This window comes from Sus scrofa, chromosome 3 (genome assembly GCF_054392235.1).
Source record: "Sus scrofa isolate SSC_HxYL_T2T_F1_AM1 chromosome 3, Sscrofa_HxYL_maternal_Yorkshire_Landrace_v2.0, whole genome shotgun sequence".
In the NCBI taxonomy this organism is placed as follows: domain Eukaryota; kingdom Metazoa; phylum Chordata; class Mammalia; order Artiodactyla; family Suidae; genus Sus; species Sus scrofa.
In genome coordinates, this window is record NC_139385.1 from 6,792,332 (window position 1) to 6,809,257 (window position 16,926).

General features: G+C 46.1%; 1 protein-coding gene across 1 annotated transcript in view; it reads left to right on the top strand.

Annotated features, from left to right (window-relative positions):
• Positions 1–16,926, top strand: part of LOC110259857 (cytochrome P450 3A29-like) — a 133,251-nt gene that overhangs the window by 9,942 nt on the left and 106,383 nt on the right. Inside the window, exons 3-5 of the mRNA XM_085016564.1 lie at positions 8,229–8,426; positions 12,055–12,148; positions 14,505–14,557. The gene's annotated coding sequence lies outside the window, so the exon portion shown is untranslated. The remainder of the gene's footprint in view (positions 1–8,228; positions 8,427–12,054; positions 12,149–14,504; positions 14,558–16,926) is intronic.

The window sequence follows — 16,926 nt, forward strand, 5'->3', positions numbered from 1 at the left end:
GGATCCCGAGTTGCTGTGGCTCTGGCTTAGGCCGGGGGCTACAGCTCCGATTCGACCCCTAGCCTGGGAACCTCCATATGCCGTGGGAGCGGCCCAAAGAAATAGCAAAAAAAAAAAAAAAAAAAAAAAAAAGATTTAGGTTCTGGTACACTGTTTCACTAATTGAATTTTTGTTGACAAATGGAGTATTAATTAGCTATCAAAAGAGTGATGTATTGATAGGTATGGAAGAAGGAAAAACCCTGAAATATGTAAATAAAAGAATCCAGAAACCAAAGGCCACATAGTACATGACTGTATTTATGTGAAATGTCTGGGATGGGCAAATCCATAAAGACAGAATGCAGGGTGGGTGATGCTGGAAGCGGGGAGAGGACAGAGAGGGAGGGAGCAAAGTACTTGAATGGCCGTGGTTGTTTGGTTGTTGTTTTAGCGGAAATATTTTAGAACTAGAGATAGAGGTGGTGGCGGCACAGCATTGTAAATGGACCGAATGACACCGAATTGTTCCCTTTAAAAGGGTGAGTTTGATGTCAGAGACTTTGCCTTATTATGATTTTAAAAATCCCAGGAGTGAATCCTAACAAGACAGGTCCTGATGGTGGCTGTAAAGACAAGGGGATTTTCCAGGGGCCCCTTTACAGCCCCCCAGCCCCTGCTGATGAGTCCAGGATGGTGCCTTGGCTCCAGAGGCTCCCTCCCTAGAGTGGCCTGCGATCCAGTCACATCCTTAGGAGCAGCAAGAAGGCTGGCTGGGTTTAGACACAGCACTCCGCAACCAAGTAGAGAGAAGCCTACTCAACCGTGATAACGATGGTAAGAAGGGTCTTGTCACAGCCTGAGATGTCCTCTCTCCTTCTCTTCTTCTGGCCAAACACGTGAGAAAGTGGATCAAGGCCACCCCAAAGAAGTCACTTTTGGTCAGATGAAGAAACGTGTTGAGTTACTACCCCGAGGCATTTAGATTTTATCTTGGGGCTGATGGGAGTGGTTGTAGGGATTTGACCCACAGCAGAATAGAAGATCCATGCATACCAGGGCTCTTTGGGGTGTCTGAGGGGGGGGATTTCCTGGATGAGGTCAGCCTGTGGTCACACCCAACTCCTTAGAACATGACAGCAACCATGCTGGTCTGTCTTTTGCATCTTAGCCCGGGACACTGTTTTCCTTCACCTTACGCTTCTTGTGTCATTATTTCCCTTCCATGTGATCTGAGGTTTGTCTTTTGTTCTCTTTCTTTCTATTTTATTGGCGTATACTTGTATTCGTTGTAATGTTGTATTAGTTTCAGGTGTACAGCAAAATGAATCAGTTGTACATATAAATATACCCATTCTTTTTTCCCACATGGGTAGTGACAAACTATTGAGTAGATTTTCCTGTGCTATATGGTATTTCTCATTAATTATCTGTTTTATACAGTAGTGTGCATATGTTATTCCCACCCTCCCAGTTCTTCTCTTCCCCCCTATAGTTTCACTTATGGTAACAACAAGCATGGCTTTGAAATCTGAGTGTGTTTCTGCTTTTTCTTTTAATTATTTTTTTTTAGGACCACACGTGCGGCATATGGAAGTTCCCAGTCTAGGGGTCAAGTCATCGGTAGAGCTGACAGCCTACACCATAGCCACCGCAATGCTGGATCTCAGCCACGTCTGTGACCTACACCACAGCTTGCAGCAACTCTGATTCACTTTGCTGTACAACTGAAACTAATATAGCATTGTACGTCAATAATATGCCAATAAAATGAAATTGAAAAAGTAAAGATCTTAGGCCCTAAAGCCAGAACCATCTAAGTCTGAATCCCGGTCCTGCTAGTAATTAGTGATGTACTCCAGTTTGTTGCTCATCTATGAAGGTGGGGATCATAGTAACACCTATGGTATGGGGTTGTTGGAGGGATTGAGTCACTTAATGCGGGTCAAGTACTCAGATCAGAAATAGGAGCTCTCCCTTGCTGAGGTTAGCCCTTGTTCTGTGTGTGTGCGTGTGTGTATGTGGTCAGTGTGGTGTGTGCCCCTCTCTGCAGTCCCAGTAGAGAAACTACTCTAGAATCGAGAGCTCAGGATCTACATGGGTAGTTGTCTTCTCCTAGGTCCCTCTTGATTCCATCTTGGCTTCGGGGACCCTTGGATTCTGACTGGGCTATGGGACTTGGGGATCTTAAATGACATATAAGAGTAGGCTAATAAAGGAGGGAGAGATACAGAGGCAGAGAGAGGCAGGCAGTGAAGGGGACTCTGGTTGGGGTAGGGTCCTCTTAGGTCAATTCTGGTCAGTTTCCCTCATGGTCAGATGAGGAATCAGATCCCAGAATGCCCAGGGTCACACTCTTCCAATGTATCAAGTCCTTTTCATTCTTTTGTCTTCATGTCTTTCAAGGAGAACAGAATTTAGACAGAAACAAAGGTTGGCTGTATGAGTGCTATGAAGGCTTAAGAAAGGAGGTGCTTTCCTTTCATAGTACAAGTTCCAGTCTATAACCCAATATTTATGTGTGAAGCTTTTTTTTATGTCTCTCTCCCCTTTAAGTGTAAGAGCAGGGTAATTGGTGTTGGCACATGACCTGAATGCAATAGGCATAGCTCCCACCCCGTATACAGTGACATTGAGGTGGGGTGCCCACCTCCTCTAAGGCCAAAAGAATGACCTGTCACTCACGTCACTTTAAAACAAGAGACCAAAAAAGTTGGTTATTCCAAAAGCAAAGACACCAAAATTTAGATACTACCTGGTTATATCCAAATGCAAGATCCAATTTTATCCTTATGAGAATAAGAAGGGGTTGCCAGCTGAGTTATTAACACATGATCACACTTTCATTTTTTTTGCACACTAGATTATGACCTGTGATGCTATTGAATGATAATGCACAAATCATTCCACAGCAACACGGCCTCTTCAAACCATGAGCACTTCTTTGGCCAGTGAAATTCAGGACAGGCTTCTCAGAATAGCAGGTATTTGGGCTAACAATACAAAAGGACCGGAATAGCAACCTTGCCGAGACCAGCTCAGCAGGATGGGCCTGAAGAATGGGTGCTGTGAAACTTAAGGGAAAAAGTTAGCATAAAACAAGACACAGAGACATTTATCTTAAGTAAAGGTGGGAACTGGGACTCAAGGTCTCAGGGACCAAGAGCACTGCCTCAAGGAACCACACTGCTTTGGCTGTGCTCTTTAGGATGAGCCAGAGACAAAAACAGTTGGTTATTCCAAAAGTGAGGAGGGGGCTATGGGTGAAGGATATAGGGTTTGTTTATTATTGTATAAGTTCCTTTATTATTTTAAATACCACTTAGCTAGTAGAAGGTTAAGCTTTTACTCTGACCTTTAGGCACATAACAATCATTAGCATTTGAGTTAGCTATCTATGCACAGCATTCCAGAGAATCCTCACTGTGCTGGCATGACTATTTGCGGCAACCTGGCGTGCCTAGGGTTGCACCTTGGTTCTCTTTGCTAATACATATTCTAACAACCGCTCATAAACCACTTGGCCATGAGGTTTCTCTTCCTCTTATTCCTTAGAGGACGTATCATGCTTGTGCAAACGGCATGCCAATCTGCACAGGTCCGGATGCCCAGGCCAACACATTAGGTCCTCATTAATTCAGCTGACCCTATGACTAGCTTATGCCTTTAGGTCTTTGCTCTTAAGCTTAAGTCATTTACCAGCACTGTGACTATTTTTCAAGCAGGAAGATGGGGTCAAGTAAAGCAGAACAAGATGGCATTTTCAGGAAAGAGGCTAAGAAAATATTGTAGAAACATGTCTCGCAACACAACCTGATGGTGCCTCTTGCACCAGTGAGTCGGAAAACCTCTTCACCTACATGGATATCTGAGCATAATATCTTCTTCCTTCCTCAGTGTCATTTGAGATTCTGCCTTGATTGTTAAGGATTGAGACGCTGTGTTCTCATACTGTATAATTAGTTTACCTTGGCTCTACTGTAATTATTTGTTTGTCTCTGTCTTCCGCCTGCATCATGCCTGGGTCTTAGTGACATACCCACTCTAAGCATTTAGAACAGAGCTTAGAAGGTACATGATGAATGCCTTAGCACACAAATGCATAGATGAGTGACATGGGGTCTGGGGCTGCCCTCAGGCACACACGTCCTTCTTCACAGTCTTGGTACGTGAGTCTCTTCATGTTCAGTGTTCCCTGCTGTGGTATGAAGGGGTACAAAGACCATGCCTTCTGTTATTTCCCCTTGCAGAGCAGGGCCATCTGCCTTTGCTAGCCTATGGTACTCAAGACATTTTATTCCAAGGAAAGTGTTAGGTAGGATAGGATAGGGACTCTGACCCAAGTGATTCAAAACAGGCCATTTATCAGTACCAAAACCAGGAGGCCTGCGCTCAAACAATGAAGACACATGCAGAAACCAGAGGAATGTTCCTTGGAGCATCTCCCTATCAACTTTTTCCCATGCAAATAAGTCATCCTCCCCTGAAATCGGTCAGAGGATCCAAACGCACCCCTTATGCACGCACGTGAAATTAGTGGGCATGTGGCAAGAGAATAGTGGTCCCCAAACAGGTCCGTGATAGAGGAATATAAGGAGACGCCCAGTGGCAGCCAGCTGCCAGTCCCTACCCAGGGTGGCCCGCTCTCTTTGAGGGCACCAATAAAACTTGCTGTGCACTGCTGCTTGACTCTTGATTGAGACCTCCAAGTCAACTGGCAGGAGCGTTTTTTGCTGGGGGCTCAGAGCAGCAGACCAGAATGGCTCACTGAAAGAGCCCAGGTCAGAGCTGTTAACACTGAGGTGCTGATTCGAGGGCAAGTTCCCTTCGACCCAGAACCACTCCTGTCCTGAGCTGATGGCTCCTGCTTGGAGAGACGCCTGCCTCCATCCCTGCGTGGCAAGACCACTGGGTCTATCCCAGCATTGCTGAAGCACCTCCCCGCTGGAACAACCTCCTGCCAGACTGCCTGCTTCCATCCTTGTGCAAAAATCCCACTGGCTCTATCCCAGTGCCACTATTGCACTTCTCAGCCCACACCTCCAAATCCTGGTTGTGTGTGGGGAAGGACCGAGAGAGAGAGAGAGAGAGAGCTCAGAGCAGATGCACCCAACAAAATGACTCGCCTATCGGCTTTGGGATAGATTCCAACCCCCTGGACCACAGTCTGCGATGACCATGTCAGGTGATGGTCATGGAAGTCTTAGTGAGAAGAATCATTGTAGCCAAGTATGTGTTTTGAAGGAAGGGGGAAACATAATTTTCACAAAGCTTTTATTTCCAAGAAGAATAAGAAAGGCCATGGGTTGGGTTGAATGAATTAATGTATCAGTAGCTATCAGCGGACACTCTCATCTTCCATGTTGGATGTATTTTGTGTAACTCTCAGTTGGGAACATAGGGTGTTAGACCTTAACACAAGGTCTCGAGCATCCTCGTGACCTGCACCTGTCTGTTCCTGCTGAGATGAGATGGAGTCCTTGGTTCTGGGGACCCAGGTGGAGCCTCTGGGCAGAGGTAACCATGGACATAAGAATCAGAATTTTAGCCAATTCTCTCTTGCAGCCTTGGGTCTCACTGTTTCCCATACGGAGCCTTAGCACAAAATAGCAAGCTTTTGGAACCGCTCTCCAGTTCAGAGCAGCAGAAGACTTGCCTATTTAGCTTCATATTTGCTTACATGTAACATGTGATCAATAGCTGTTGAGAAGTCCCTTGTACTCACTGAGTCTCAGTTTCTAATCTGTAAACTGGGGATAGAATCAGGACCCTACTTAATGGTGCCTAGAGAAGGCACCAACTGGGGGGACAAACATAACAAAATTCCAGGACTTTCTATCCTAATTTTCCTTGGGATCAGCTTCCTGCTTCTCAGGTCTGTCCTCTGTAGGTATTCAATCTTGCAGCCACTTTTCTCCTAGTTACTTCTCTGTTGGGCTCCATTCCCAGAGACTGCAGAGGTGTGCTCCATACTGAGCATGGCTGTGTCTCCCTCCCTCCATGGGGAGGCTGCTCCCAAGGGAGGGAATTATGTGGTTTGTAACCCACAGCCCAGCACAGGAGCTGCACCTGACATCCACCCACTTGGCCTTGAATCAATGGATAGATTTATTCGAACAATACAATTTCCAGTAGCAGCTATGGATTTTAACACATGCCTCCTGGAGAAAGTCTGAACCCACAGATGACAAATAATGGTAGAAATTTAATGCTGTAAACAAGCTGCCAAGGAAATAAAAGAGGGCAGGTGACACAATTGGGACTCTGCCTTTTACCAATAAGACGCCCACACACTCAGGCCAGTGATGGGCCGCCCTGGGGACTTTCAGCCCAGAAGAACTGAAAGTGACAAAAGGTAGAGAAGGAAGTGCACAAAGACAGCTTAAATGTCTTCATTTTCTGTTGAGTTTTAAGAATCTTAGAGGGATTTTTTTTTTGTTTTTTTTTAAGGCTTCACTAGCAGCATGCAGAGGTTCCCAGGCTAGGGGTCAAATCAAAGCTACAGGTGCCACCCTATACCACAGCCACTCAGGATCTGAGCCGCGTCTGCAACCTACACCACAGCTCATGGCAATGCCAGATCCTTGACCCACTGAGTGAGGCCAGGGATCGAAACTGCAACCTCATGGTTCCTAGTCCGATTCGTTTCTGCTGTGCCACAATAGGAACTCTGAGGTTTTGCTGTTTGTTTTTTATTTTACTTTATTTTTATTTTATTTTAGGGCTGCACCTGCAGCATATGGAGATTCCCAGGCTAAGGTATGAATCAGAGCTGTAGCCACTGGCCTACACCAGAGCCATAGCAATGCCAGATCCAAGTTGCATCTGAGACCTATACCACAGCTCATGGCAATGCCGTATCCTTAACCCACTGGGCAAACCCAGGGATCGAACCCTCTTCCTCATGCTTACTAGTCAGATTTGTTTCCACTGAGCCACGATGGGAACTCCGGTTTTGTTCTTTACATCATGCATGGTTTCTCTGAACCTGGTTCAGAGCGGGTGCTAATGAGCCAGAGTAACCTCAGGACCCTCAGCCCTTGAGTCTCTCCCACCAAGTATATGGCAGGGGCTCTCAGGTGACACTAACTTCTCACTGTCTATTGGCCTCCTCCTACCAGCTGCATTTTAAAAAATGCCCCACTGGTCAAGAAGCAGGAAGCCATCAGAGCTGAGGCCCTTTGCTCTGGAGAAAAACCTCCCGCCAATTTTTTGGAGATCTTTCTTCTATATAAGCCATACCACTGGGGGGAAATGAGGTTGGGGTCCACTTGCCACTGGGCTGCTTTCCCTCCTCACCTCCTTCACACCCACTGTTATTGAACTGTTGGTTTTCCCATAAAGAGGGGCCGTTTTTGTTTTAGGCTCTGTCTAACTCACTGTCGACTCAAGACCTGTCAGTGGGACAGGAGCCAGCCTGCATTGCTACCCTTGGTGCAGCCACCACCATCTCCTCCATGTCCTGCCTCTCCCTCGGGGGCCTCCTGTCTACAGAATCCTGATGGATCGTCCAAGGCCCATCCAGGCTCTCTTGTTGTATTAACAATCCAGGAAGATGGCGTGGTCACCAAAGAGCCACAGGGAAAGGACACTAGGAGCCCCATGGTCTTACCTCCCCCTACTCAAGTCCATCGACCCTTCTAGAGGCTCACTCTGAAAGCCCTGTGCCAGGTACCAGGGACATAACTGTGGCTAATACCCAGGCTGTGCCCAGGCTCTCCGTGTGGTGAGGGGATGGAGGTGAGGAAACCAGCAATGGTGCTGGAGGCAATCGACTTGTGGGCAGGGGACAGAAGACCCCAGCAAAGGAAATGGTTCTATCTGGTCAAGGAGGTTGGTTAGGAAAGACTGTAACTCAGAAGGTTCTGACTGGTCTCTGCTTTTGAGGATGATTAGGAGTTTATAAGGGGCACAGGGGACTTTCTAGGCAGAAAAACTGCACAGGTAACAATCAGTAGACTTTTCTTGTTGAATGAGTTCAAATATTTTGTTGTGTTGGCAGCCACAGTGACAAAGGCAGTTAAAGGAGGTTCAAGGCCAGTGGTTTTATTTGTCCTTATGGAATGTTTGGACTTGATGATGATACTGATTGAGTTGATTTTAGAATTTTCACAGAATATTAAATCAAGGGAGGACAAACTGGCGTGTCCATGATGTTTTGCCAGCTCTCAAGGCAGGAGGGGCTCCTGCAGGTGGAGCACAGGGGGCTCTTCCATTGGCTGCAGCTCCAGCCCCACCTCCTTTCCCAGCACTTAAACCTCCAGCCCCAATGACTCTCCACTGAGCAGCAAGGGGACCTCCACACTCTCAGAGGCAAAGAGCAGCACACACGGCTGAAGGGACGCTCAGAGGAGGGAACCCCAGAGGACGGTGGCCATGGACCTGATCCCAAGCTTTTCTGTGGAAACCTGGCTTCTCCTGGTTACCAGCCTGGTGCTCCTCTATCTGTGAGTAGCTGTCCAGGCTCATCTCCTCTGTAACCTTGGACTTGAGCTACAAATCTGCTCCCCCTTTCCCTTAGCCATTTGAAGATCTAAGTTAATGGGGGGGAGAGTTCCCATTGTGACTCAGCGGGTTAAGATCCTGACTAGCATCCCTGAGGTTGCTGGTTCGATCCCTGGCCTTTCTCAGTGGGTTAAGGATCTGGCATTGCCATGAGCTGCAGGGTAGGTCACAGATACAGCTCCTATCCGGCATTGCTATGGCTATGGCTACGGCATAGGCTGGCAGCTGCGCTCTGATTGAGCTCCTAGCTTGGAAACATCCACATGCCATGGATCGGGCCCTAAAAAGACAAAAAAATAAAAATAAAAAATAATGTAGGGCAGGTTGCTTATGCGATGCCTGCTGCAAGCACCAAAGGGATTACTACTGATCTTACTCAGGCCTGCTGAAGGAGTTATCCCCCTAGTTCCTATTCCTGAAGTTAGGAGGGATTGATGGCAATCATTTGCTCCTGGAGGGCTGATCTTTTGCTTTTGACTACCAGTTTGTACAGATCTAGACTAGTCAACCAGAATCCAGCAAAGGCCGATTAAAACCAACTGCCACCTGTGTGGCAGACGCCTCACCCCCTTCCCAGGCTTGGGGACGCTGGAGGCAGAAGGTCTCGTTATCTCCACCTTCCAGGTTCCGTGTCTGCTGCAAAGATCTCTAGAATGGTTGGCCCCTGCGTCACTCGGGTTCCTGCTCCCCTCCCTCCCCAGGTGTCATTTACACAAAGCATCTGGTGTACACGACTTTGACCAGGGCAGGCATGGCAGAAATAAGGAAACTCTAGTCATTTCTTTCACTTTTTCCTCCAGTCTCTGGGAGGGTTAGAGAGGAATTCTTTTCGACAAGAGAGTGGGGAAAGCCGCTTCCGTGTCTCATTTGTCCTTTATCTCAGTTTCACTGTCATTAGAAAAGAGTAGGAAATCGTAATAATATGAATGAGGACAGCACAGATGTCATCCTAATTCCTTTTTTTTTTTTGCCATGTCTGTGGTATGTGGAAGTTCCTGTACTAGAGATCGAGCCTGAGCCTCACTAGGGACAATAAAACTGGATCCTTAACCCTCTGTGTCACAAGAGAACTCCTCTTTTAATTCTTTGAGAGATGTGTTCGAATTCAAGATATTTTGAATATATTTTCATGTGGCATATTTTCTTTTTGATGACAGTACAAAATGAATCAATATGGGTTAAATTCATTCTATTTACTACCAGATTTTTTTTTTCTCTTTTTGCCATTTCTAGGGCTGCTCCTGCAGCATATGGAGGTTCCCAGGCTAGGGGTCGAATAGGAGCTGTAGCCACCGGCCTACACCACAGCCACAGCAATGTGGGATCCGAGCCACGTCTGCAACCTACACCACAGCTCACAGCAACGCCAGATCCTTCACCCACTGAGCAAGGCCAGGGATCGAACCCATAACCTCGTGGTTCCTAGTCAGATTCGTTAACCACTGAGCCACAACGGGAACTGCAATACCAGATTTTAAATCGACATAAATCCATTTCCAGCATGTTCTTTCTGAAGGATAAAAGAGAGCTGCTTTTCGGTGATTTTTGACTGTAAAGGTAGGTGAATAAACTCACATGTCTAGAATCATGTCGAGAAAATGAATCCAGTGTAAAATATATAAATACTTCTATGATATAGATTATTTTAAATATACCTGCCAGCAGTTTATTTTAATCTTCGGTGCAGGTGAGTAAGCGTGCCTGGGGGCCAGTGATGATGGGGAGGCATCCAGGGAGGGTCAGGATGGAGGCGAGAATATTCTTCATTCCTCAGAGCAGACCTCCCAGAGCTCCTCATCTCACCTGGTCCCACAGGTCAGCAGGGTTGGCATCTCACCTGCTTGAAGCCTGACGATGGCAACGTCCTCGAAGTCACACTGTGTGTGGTCTGGCACTGAGGCTAGAACCAGATGGTATCACCAGGCAAACTTGTGCAGCCAAGAGTCAGCAGCTGCAGTCAATGCTCTCCTGATGCCAGTGCAGTGTAAACACAATAAAAATGATTGGCCTTATTGTTGGGCCCTTCCTTGTACCCAAAGCAGCTTTATCCAAAAATTGGAAGCTGAAAAGAAACCAAAGACGTCACCCTTTGCCTTGATATGGGACCACGTGAGTTTAGATCCTAGACTAGATCTTTCCCTGGAGCTAGTGTCCTGACACATGCCTCAGTTGCTTAGCATTATCTTTGAGTTCTTGTAACACCTTGAAAGTCAGAAGCAGAAACTGATTTGCCCTTGTTCTGATGACAAAAGCAGGCCCTGGGCCATGGCCTTTCTGGCAGCTGGCCACATACCGAGGACAACTGTTGTGAAGGAAAGATCCCAACAACCAGCTGGGCTTGGCCAAGGTGCCTGCTGAGCCTGTGTATCACACATTCTTTCATGCAGTTTTTCAAGCTTGTTTTATCACAGGAGATGTGCTGCATTTGTACCGAATATTTGGATCATGTACTATCTTCATGTGTAACCTCTAAAGAAGAGGGATGAGGTCTTAATCCACCATTCTGTCACAGTTTATGGTTACTCATTTTATGTCTCGTGATGTGTCTTCTGCTATCCACAAGAAGGTACCTGATGTTTGGAAGACCCCCTGTTTCAGCTAAAAGCACTTGCAGAGCATGTAGAACCATTTATGCATAACATAGCTTTCAGCCATGCCTTCCTAATTTGCCTACAAAGTTAGCCTTGGAGGTCTAGCCACTTCCTGGTAAAAATTATTACTTGCAGCCTCTTGCCTCATCTCTCTTCTCCTCCACTCTCTCATCTCTCAGAAACACCCTATTGAAAAGACCCACAAGATTTCAAAATACCTCCTTCGCGGGATTCCATACAAAAAACACTAAGATGAGTTGCAGACAGGTCTGCCCTAGGGAGCAGCAGTCTTAAGAGGCTTTCGGCGCATGGAGGCAGGAAACTAATGGCTTTGTGACTGAGCATCTTGAAAAAAATGAATGTGCCTGGCTCTATGCTCAGCTGGGGAATATCACAGGTTGGAGGATCACTAGCTATGTTACCGAGTGGACAAAATTAAGCCATGTGTCATTATTGGAACAAGAAAAGATTTTTTTCTGTTTCAAGCTCGAATAAGAATCTTAACATGAGTGGTAGTTCTCTTGGGGCACAATAGGTTAAGGATCCAGCGTTGCCTCTGCAGAGGCTTGGACCTCTGCTGCTGCTCTGAGGCAGGTTCCAGCCCTGTCCTGGGAACTTCCACATGCTAAGGATGCTGGCAAATAAATAAACAAATGTATTATTTATGAGTGAACTTGCTGGAAGAAACTTTTCAGGAACACTCAAATTTAGGAGCACTTATCAAGTATTCCACCCAGGATTGTGATCATGAAGCCTTCAGCTGCTTTTAGCTAATCACTATCACTTTCTATGGGCCTCACCATGAAGGTGGGGAAGGAAATGATGAGTGAACATAATATTGCTTTTGGAGTTGCCGATATTATTTATTGCCTACATGTTTTCTTCCCAGGTTGACTGTTCCAGGTCTGAGGTAGTGGGTGGCCAGGCCCAACACCTGTTCCACAGTCCCTGTGACCTGATTTTCTCTTTTATTTTCTAGATATGGGATTTATTCACATGGACTTTTTAAGAAGCTGGGGATCCCCAGGCCAAGACCTCTGCCTTATTTTGGAAATGTTCTGGCCTACCGTAAGGTATGTGTTGTTTGAGCCCTAGCTTTGCTTCTTAGGGTTGCAAATCTCAGCTGAGTTCCCTATTAAAAATTCACCTTCTTAGAAGGAAGTTCTGAGGTTTTCAACTTTTCAGAAATGGCATCATAGGTCCCACCTTGTGTCGGATAGCTGGCTGGTTGAGCACAGGACTTGGCTTTTTTTTTAACTTCTGTGTATTGTGGAGTGAAGAAGATTTTCATTTTGCCAAACACTCATTCCCAGGAAGGTACAATCCTACTTAGTATTAGGAGAAAAGCATGAAGGGCATGCCCAGTCATGGCTCATTAAATGTGAACACCACAGTCAGACTTTCCTGTTGGCAGCGTAAGGTCTGGGTACATTTTTTTCCCCTCCTGGGTTTCTTGGAAACTTCGCATTCTAAGACAGCCCTAGTATTCACCAGCCAGAAATTTGCACATTCTTGAAATCTCTCTAGAACTGCTAGGCCCTGCAGGGGTTTCCATGCTGTGATCCACTTTTGCTGTCTGTGACATCTTTTGGCAGTAAGAGCTTTCTGCTTTACTTCTGTGCCTTCAAAGGAGACACCTTATGTGTGAGAGCAGATAGTGAATGTAACTAAGACAAGATGGTGATTGCCTATTGATTGGGAAGTTAACCACTAAATGAATTGTGTGGGTATTTTTTTTTTTTTTGTCTTTTTGCTATTTCTTGGGCCACCCCTGCGGCATATGGAGGTTCCCAGGCTAGGGGTCGAATCGGAGCCATAGCCACTGGCCTACGCCAGAGCCACAGCAACGCGGGATCCGAGCCACGTCCGCAACCCACACCACAGCTCACAGCAATGCCGGATCCTTAACCCACTGAGCAAGGGCAGGGACCGAACCCGCAACCTCATGGTTCCTAGTCGGATTCGTTAACCACTGCCCCGACGGGAACTCCAGAATTGTGTGGGTATTTTTTTAAAGAAAGGCATCATCACCTCTACAGAAACACTAGAAAGGAGATGATTTGACATTATTATGAGGAATTTAATGAATCAACAGAATGTACTAGGTAACACATGGCCTGAGAATTTTAGTGGAGCCTTTGTGGTTAATCCAGGTCTAATGCTTCTTCTAGGACCTGGCCCCTGGATGGAAGGTTACAAGTTCACATTCACACTGAAGTCAAGCAGAGACTGAGATGCAGGCTGCTTTTTGCCTCAGATTTCCTTTCCTTCAGACCTAGGATTTTTTTCCTCAGAGGCTAATTCTCCCAACTGAGGCCTAATTGTCTCCTGATTGCCTGAGAACTTTCTGAAATTTTTTCCTTCTGGAAAATCACATGTCCTTTCCAGCTTTCCCAGATCAACCCCTTAGTAAATGCACACCAAGATCCATATTTCTTGGACTTTCTTTTGCGTAGTTAAAAACACCGCAACTGAAACTTTGCAACAAGGTTTTTTTGTGTGTTGGTTTCTTCTTTTCTTTTAAATAGTTGCAGAAGCAAAAACGCAGGCCACTGTTTCAATTGCACTGTCCTTTATATGGCTCCTTTTCTTTTGGAGGTTGAATCAGAAAACAGGAAGGCAAGTCCACATTGTCACTCATTCACTCACTCACTTTCTCACTCAACACATGTCTTAAGACTTATTTAAATCTGCTAGATTGGGAGTTCCCGTCGTGGCGCAGTGGTTAACGAATCCGACTAGGAGCCATGAGGTTGCGGGTTCGGTCCCTGCCCTTGCTCAGTGGGTTAACGATCCGGCGTTGCCGTGAGCTGTGGTGTAGGTTGCAGACTTGGCTCGGATCCCGTGTTGCTGTGGCTCTGGCGTAGGCCAGTGGCTACAGCTCCAATTGAACCCCTAGCCTGGGAACCTCCATATGCCGCAGAAGTGGCCCAAAGAAATAGCAAAAAGACAAAAAAAAAAAAAAAACCCAAAAATCTGCTAGATTTATTAGAGGCCCCTGGTGTTTTAACTTCCTAATTCTGCTAGACTTCTAGAGGCAGCTCATGAGATAAATGAAAAGGCTGCTTAGCTAGAAGATCAGGGGCTGTGCAGGCAACTCTTACTTTCAGCTTCAGTTTTCTCACCTGTCTGTGGAGGATTAACTCAGAGATTATGAGATTTTAGAGATAACACGTGCACAAGCAAAAACAGAAAGAAGGGAAGCAATGAATTAGCGACTATAGACGCGGGTAAGAGTGAAAAATTCTCTGCTTTAAATATCCCTATTTTTCTCTCCCTCCCCCTAAAATGTCTCTGATAAGAGCCTCCTTTCAAATTCCACTGAAAAATAGTAGGACTTATTTCATGGAATTCGAGTCTTCTTTGTCCCCAGTAGAGGTAGGATTCAATACATTTAGATTAATAATGTAATTTTATTTCTCCTTGCAGGGTATGTGGAATTTCGATAATAAATGTTTTAAAGAGTATGGGAAAATGTGGGGGTGAGTATTCTGGAAACTTCCATTGCCTAGACTTGCTTTGATGAGGCACCCCCTTGTGGTGTGGACGACAACTCAGCCCAGCGCTCCTTGGGATGAAACCACCTATTGCAAAGCTTGGGAGGCTTGTTCCACCAGGGACCCCAGATGTCACCAGGTGCCCATGTCCACAGTCTGAATCAGGCCTGCAGAATTGCAGGTCAGCACTCTGCTCCAGACTTGGAAGCTCAGGGCCTCCTCCCATTAATTTATGCCCAGTGTCTCATTCTTCCCTTCCTCTCCTTTTTTTTTTTTTTTTTGTCTGTAGGGCACCTTTAATTGCATAAAGTGCGTTATCACAGACCCCTCTAATATGTGTTCATAAATGGATGTCATTACACCTTTCCCAATGATTCATTTTTGTTTAAAAGCCAAATATCCCTTATTTAAACTTTGTATTTAATAGATCCTTTTGGAAAAAGGGCTGGTGAGTATAGGTAAACAGAATGGGAAACCATTCCCCTAATCTTTTTTTTTTTTTTTTAACTTTCTCTGCAAGTATGGAGTTTGGTATTTTTTAAGCCAAAAACTTCAGTAGAGATGTACGTAATTATTGCTTTACCTCCTCTATTTTTCTGACTTTGAAGAAATGTGGGATTTTTTTTTTTTTTGTCTTTTTAGCTATTTCTTGGGCCGCTCCCACGGCATATGGAGGTTCCCAGGCTAGGGGTCCAATCGGAGCTGTAGCCGTTGGCCTATGCCAGAGCCACAGCAACGGGGGATCCGAGCCGCGTCTGCAGCCTACAACACAGCTCACGGCAACGCCGGATCATTAACCCACTGAGCAAGGGCAGGGACCGAACCCGCAACCTCATGGTTCCTAGTCGGATTCGTTAACCACTGCGCCATGACGGGAACTCCAAATGTGGGATATTTCTAACCTAAGGTTCTCCCAGGGGGCTGATGGACTTGACGATTTTGTAGAGTGGCCAGGACTGATTGCAGTGGTCCTTCCCTTTCTGTTGAAAGTTGTTGGAAGTTTGGTGAGAGCAGCTGGAGAGGAGTCCTGTGGTGCTTCTTTGCCAAACACAAGTGGGAGAAGACTGCACCTCTCTGTACCTCTCCTCTTCTCAAGTCCTCAGAAACCACAGAACTCTGTGGAGTTGCCACGACCCTGAAAGAGGATATGGTTGAGTGGAGAGAACACACAGCACTGGATCCCCACTGGCCCGTCCCCACCTGCCCCTCCAACGTTTAGTTCTTGTGAGCGTTGGATGGGGTCTTTTCTTTTCTTTTTTTTTTTTTTTTTTTTCGTGGTAGATCCCAGTTCTCTTTAGAAAATGGTTCTCAGGCTTGGGTATAAATAAGAACTACATGGGAGAGTGAGTTAACAAGACTTTTCCATTCCACTAGCAACACTGAATCCTGGGGGTGGGGGGGGGGGCGGGCAAGAATCTGAATTTTAACAGGTAGTGGAGGAAATACTCAGGCTGCAGTGACATGACTATAAAGGTCACCCCAAACCATTATTCCTTCTTCTATCGGGTGTTTTTTTCCTTGGGGCAGGGGGTGGGTGGCCAAAACTGTGGCATGTCGAAATTCCTGGGCTAGGGGTCAAATTAGAGCTGCGGGTGCCAGCCCATGCCATAGCAATGTGGTATCTGAGCCACTGTCTGTGACCTACAATGCAGCTCGCAGCAATGCCAGATCCTTAATCCGCTGAGGGAGGCGGGGATCAAACCCACAACCTCATGGACACTAGTCAGGTTCTTAACCCACTGAGCCACAATGGGACCTCCTTCTCACATGTTTTTGATAAAACAGGATGGAAAGAAGGGAATCATCAGAGAAATATGATCCGTCCAATAGAGAGCAGATTACGTGCGTTCTTAATCACGTCTGTCCCTGCTTGAGCCCTAAATACACTTGACACCCACTTAAACCCTCTGAGGTTTAGAATCGTTTTCAGAAACTGGCAGTGGTAAATACAGTGGTTCTCATCCATTGTTACATGTGGTCAAAAAATGATTTGAAATTCCTCTGTGAAGTCAAAGAGTCCTATGTTGACTTATAGGAAATCTTCCACTGTGTTCTAGCAATTGCAAATGATGGATAGTGGGAAACAAAATTCCAGAAGACAGTGTAATTAACTTAGAGTCAACCTCGTGCCCGTGGCCCATTCTCATGAACGGGCATCCTGACAGTCAGGAGATGAGGCCGGTTGGGATGTAGCACATATGAAGGGTCAGCTTTGAGTGGTACGAGTGTCAGATGTGGGCCTGCTCTGCTGCTGCAGGAGGCCACCTACACGGAGCCCGAGGCCCACCTGAGAGCCATGCAGAAGAATACCTAGAAGTAATGAAAACGAAGTATTTTAAAATTAATTCTACATG